Source organism: Vulpes vulpes, chromosome 8 (genome assembly GCF_048418805.1).
Source record: "Vulpes vulpes isolate BD-2025 chromosome 8, VulVul3, whole genome shotgun sequence".
Classification (NCBI taxonomy): domain Eukaryota; kingdom Metazoa; phylum Chordata; class Mammalia; order Carnivora; family Canidae; genus Vulpes; species Vulpes vulpes.
The window spans coordinates 20,061,657-20,067,333 of NC_132787.1; positions in this window are offsets into that span (position 1 = coordinate 20,061,657).

A 5,677-nucleotide genomic window follows, 5' to 3' on the forward strand; every position below is an offset into this window, starting at 1 on the left:
AATAAAACTCACACTCATCATATATATAATTTTTTTTAAAAAAAATCAAACTGGACTTGGAAAGTAATTGTCTCTATCTCTACCTTCTCAATTCCCCTTCTTGGATCTAAATCCAAGAGCCTGGAACAATAAGAAGACATATACAGTAGACTGTAGATTAGGTTGTTAGTGGTTCATTGATGCCATTTGAGTATCTAGGCTCCTTTTATCTCTTGTGGTATCCATCAGCTTTGCCCTAAGGGTTATAAGGCCCAACTAGATTGTACATTCCTTTCATGATTGCAAGATAACCTAAGGAATTTCAAACATCAAATGTGCACACAGTGACATCCAAAAGTAAAAGAAGAGATTTTTCTTCCTACTATCTCTTTTTAAAGTAGAGGAAACTTGGGACAACTGGGTGTCCAACTCAGGGGTTCGGTGACTGCCTTAGGCTCAGGGAATGATCCTGGAGGGAGTCCCACATCAGGGTTCTTGCATGGAGCCTGCTTCTCCCTCTGCCTGTGTCTCTGCCTCTCTCTCTCTCTCTCTCTCTCTCTCTCTCTGTCTCTCATGAATAAATAATAAAATCTTAAAAAAAAAAAAACTGTAGAGAAAACTTGCTCACAAACCTCCCCTCCCTTCTGATACTCCCACCCACCCTGCCCCCCTGCTGGCAGATATACCCTCAAGTCTCATTCATCAGAATTGAATCACATGTTCTAAACCAATTATTAACAAGGGAATCAGGGCTCTGCTTAGGGCAATTAGGATCTGATCCAGAGTCATAGAGGGCAGAAGTATGCCTCTCAACAGTAAGAAGAGGAAATGAGGCTTGGCAGCTGGATAGGCATTGCTACATTATTCTGAACTTTGCCTTATTTGTTAGGCTATATCACTTGGAGATTATATCAGTAAAATCAGTCATTTTGAAATTGAGGAGAAAGAGAGAAAAAGCCATCATCTCCAGTAGTCAAACAAAAATGATGTGTCACTTGGTCAGTAAACAATATACTATGACATAGAATATTAATTAATGAGTCTCCTCAAATACACCTAGAAAAAAAGAGATTCAAAAACCAAAATTTTAAAAAAAATTAAAAACTAAGTTATGCCAAAATTGAAGCTAATCTCCTAGGTGACTAACAGGCCCCCTCTGACAAAGGGGCTGTCCTCTCTCACACCCATTCATCCTCACACACATCACCCCTCATTGCAAACTAAACCTCCCTTGGAAATCTCTACCTTTCCCCAGTTCTGCTGGGCCACATCTACTTTTTAATTTTTATTTTTTAAATTTATTCATGAGAGACACAGAGAGAAAGGCAGAGACACAGGCAGAGGGAGAAGCAGGCTCCTTGTGGGGAGCCTGATGTGGGATTCAATCCCAGGACTCCGGGATCACAACCTAAGCAGACGCTCAACCACTGAGCCACCCAGTTGCCCCAGATCCAAAGTTCTTAATTAGGTGATCTCACATGTTTATAAATATGTTCATGGTAATACTACTACTACTATTAATAATAATAATACCCTATAACCTATTAATCGTTGTCCTTTAATCCAATTATCTCGTGAGTCAGGTATTATTTTCCACTATTTATACATGTGTAAACAAAGATGGGATTAATAACTGCCAGCTTCCCTAAATTTTGTTCCCACTTTCAACTTAGAACCAACCAGTAAAGGCCAAATATGCACCCCTAACCATTATGTAGGATGCCCCCCTTCTAGTTAGTCTGCCTACATCTCCCTCATGCTAGGAGCCTCCAATCAGGGCATACCTGAAGCCTTCCTCTTTTTCACTGTAATGCTTTCCCACTCCTCTGCCTTTCTGAAGTCTCTGTTAAGACACAATTGGGGATGCCTGGGTAGCTTAGTCAGTTAAGCATCTGCCTTTGGCTCAGGTCATGATCCCAGGGTCCTGGGATTGAGCCCCACATAGGGTTCCCCGCTCAGCAGGGAGCCTTCTTCTCCCTTTGCCTGCCACTCTCTCTGCTTGTGCTCTGTCTTTTGCTTTTTCTCTCTGTCAAATAAATAAATAAAATCTTAGAAAAAAAAAAAAGACACAGTGATGGTGGCTGACTTCCTTACTATAACAAGTTTGAAATAACTGGTCTTTGCATGTTTTCATTTGGTTAATCATCATTTACTACAGATGTCTTAGGTCAAGTTCCCCAGGAAATGGACTTTGAAATTCAGACTCAAGTGTAGGTTTATTGGGGAATAGTCTCTACATCATCCCCTGTGAAGGGAATGATGGAGACAGGATAGGGCAGACTGAGAAGCTGAACTGTGACACAGTTGCACTAGGGCTTTAACTAACCTCATGGGGAGCTCCGGGTTAGGATGGCCCTTCACAAACGTACCCTGGCCTGGATCAGTTGTTGGATACAGGATTCCCTTGAGAAAGAGAGGAATCTTAGGCAAAGGAGATCTCTTTGACGAAGGCATGTCCAAGGGGAAATCCTAGCTCAGCAGTCAACACTCTGGGCATCCAGGGAACAAGTGTTTGGATGACCTTCAGGGCAGAGAAAGGGTGGAGATTAGAGGACCCTACCAAACACACAGTTGGCAGCAGATCTTACTAATGACTAATGAGTCTAATCACACTAACATAAACATTGAATCCAAGTTTAAAGCTCCCTTCACTACAGTATAGCTAGCTGTCTTCACTCAAAAAAACATGACAATGGAGATTTTGTGATAATTTATTTTCTGTCCTCCTAATCCAAAACCAAGACCATATTTGTAAAATGATTCTGACATTTTTAGTAAGTGATTGTGTGCATAGTGGTTGACTCAATTGAATATGGTATTTGAAAGATCTGAAATAAAACTCAACCAACTAAAGCAGTTAATTATTCCCATTTTAAGGCTATACATCCCCTAGTGGAAATTATTTTATCTTAGTTTAGATATTAATAAAGTATATCTTAGAAGTTAATAAATTAGTAATTTATTCCTTTTTTTTTTTTAAAAGATTTTATTTATTCATGAGAGACACACATACACAGAGAGAGAGACAGGCAGAGAAAGAAGCAAGCTCCATGCAGGGAGCCCGACGTGGGACTCGATCCTGGGTCTCCAGGATCACAGCCTGGGCTGAAGGCAGGCGCTAAACCGTTGAGCCACCTGGGCTGCCCTAATTTATTCCTTAAAAAAATCTAGTTCCCCATCTTATTTTCATCACTAGTATATGATTATTGCAGGACTTTTGGCTTTACTTGAGCTAATTAAACTCAATATTTCTTTTTTCTTTTTGGTTTTACAAATAAAGCAATTGATACTGTATCCAGCGATGGGAATTTTCCTGAAGATTATCAGAAACATATACTACGTCCTGTCTACCAATTGGTCTGAATAGTCCCTTTAATATTTGTAAATAAGTCTAACTGAGACTTAAAAAAAAAATCCATTAGCATTTTCTCTCACTATCACACAACATTTTGAATATATTATTCATCGTTCCTAAAGCTTTTAGCTTTTCCCTTTTCTTAAAAAAAAGATTTTTATTTATTTATTCATGAGAGACAGAGGCAGAGACACAGTCAGAGGGAGAAGCAGACTCCATGCAGGAAGCCCGATGTGGGACTCGATCCTTGGTCTCCAGGATCAGGCCGTGGGACTCGATCCTGCGTCTCCAGGATTAGGCCCTGGGCTGAAGGCAGTGCCAAACCGCTGAGCCACCGGCACTGCCCAGCTCTTTCCCTTTTCTGTTTGTCTGGAAATTCCCTCATCCATACCTACTTCCTTCTTCCTCCCCGCAAAAGGAGCCACCTCTTGATTAACTTTGTATGGGATCTCAGCCAAGTTGTAATCCTAGGTAGCTTTTGCCCATAGTGTAGCATGCATTTGAGTCCTAAGACTTAATAGGGGAATCTATTAAAACAGAAGATATTAGAGATTCATCCTAGATCTAAAAATTTGAAATTTCTGGAGGTGATGTTGTTCTATGTGGAAATTATTGAGCAAATATTAAATGCAGTACTGGATGAGGTAATAGGGAGATCACAAAGATAAAAACATATAATTTACTTCTCTAAGTACTTATTGACTATCTACTATTGTTCTAAACTACCAAGACCTGGTCCCCAAATTTGGATTTATATTGTTCAGCTGGGGAGTTTTTTTTTAAGATTTATTTTAGAGAGAAAGAGAGCACGTGCATGTGCACATGTGAGTGGGGGGAGGGGCAGCGAGAGGGGGAGAGAGAATCTCAAGCTGACTCCTTGTTGAGCATGGAGCCTAAGGTGAAGCTCCGCCCCACAGCCCTGAGATCATGACCTGAGCTGAAATAAAGAATTGAAGTCTTAACAGACTGCACTACCAGGTGCCTCCAGCTGTGGAGATTTTTAAAAATAAAGTTCCTGGACCTCACATTAGCTCTACTGAATCTAAATATCTGGAGGTGAGATGGAAAATCTTTAGTGTATAAGGCTTCCCAAGTGATTTGGGACCAGTTATTTGGGAATATTATTCCAGAGACCACAAAAATGAGTGAGGCAGAGTTTTTTTGAAAGGAATGTATAAACTGGTATGTTGAGCAATATTCTCTAGCAATTTCCTAACTCTGCATTATATTCACAGCTTCTAAAATTTACTCAGCTGTTTTTCTCTGAAATGTCTTTTCCTAATGTCTGAAAATCTTGTCCATCCTTCAAGATCCATTCAAATGTGAGAAGATTTGGGAATACATTCTGTCACCACCTTCTGACCCCATATCCATTACACAAGTCAATGTTGTAGAATCCACCCTTACAATATCGACTTCACCCCTCATCTCCCACTATTTTGCTCACCTGAAACACCAAATGCTTTTAAACTCATCCCTCACACTCCATCTGCCCTCCTGACTCCAATGTATTCTTTACAGTTCTATTAATCTTGCACAGTTCAATTTTAACTACTTTTTCCTATTGCAAATAAACTTTACTATTTCCCCATTACCTATAAAATTAGGAATAAAAATGCCCCAAACTTCTAGCATTCCAAACTTCTGTATCAATTAGACTTCCTTTGGTTCTAAGTCATAGAACCAACTCTAATTTAAGCAGAAAAAGATATAGGCTAGTTCCCAAAATTGAAGTTTCAATCATTTCCCTTCTTTGTAGGATTCTTCCCAAAATTCTCATTCTTAGAGAATCTAATTCAATATATTCTCAACTGTTGTTAACAGAAAGAAGACACTGACTGAAAGACCACTTACAATTGCACTCACTGGGCAAAGATAGTTCTTTGAAAGCAAAACTAGGGTTAGTTTTACCAAAAGGGAAAGGGAATGTTAGGAGAAAAACCAAGATATGTCCACCACTCCCCAAATATGGGAAGTATAACTGATCATGATGGAGAGGAGTTCTGTGCTTTCCTTTTTGAGGAAAGTTGGGGAGGAGGGGATGGACCAAGGAAGCTAAAACTTGGTAGTCTCAATATTCTCAGGGTTGGAGGAGAACAGGCTAGTGCTTTGAGGTAAATGTTTAAACAATGTGAGAATGATTCAAGAAGTAACTGTGAGTCATAAAGGGAAAGATAAACTATTTTCGTTTTTTCTGTGAACAAGTAATTTCTATATAACTACAATGTTTTTTGCCAAACCCTCAATAGTATTTTTTGAAAAATATTTTAACCCCCATAATACAAGAACAGCCAGAATTTTATTAAGGAGAAAGTCAGTAGAGTAGCAGTAACTTCTATATCT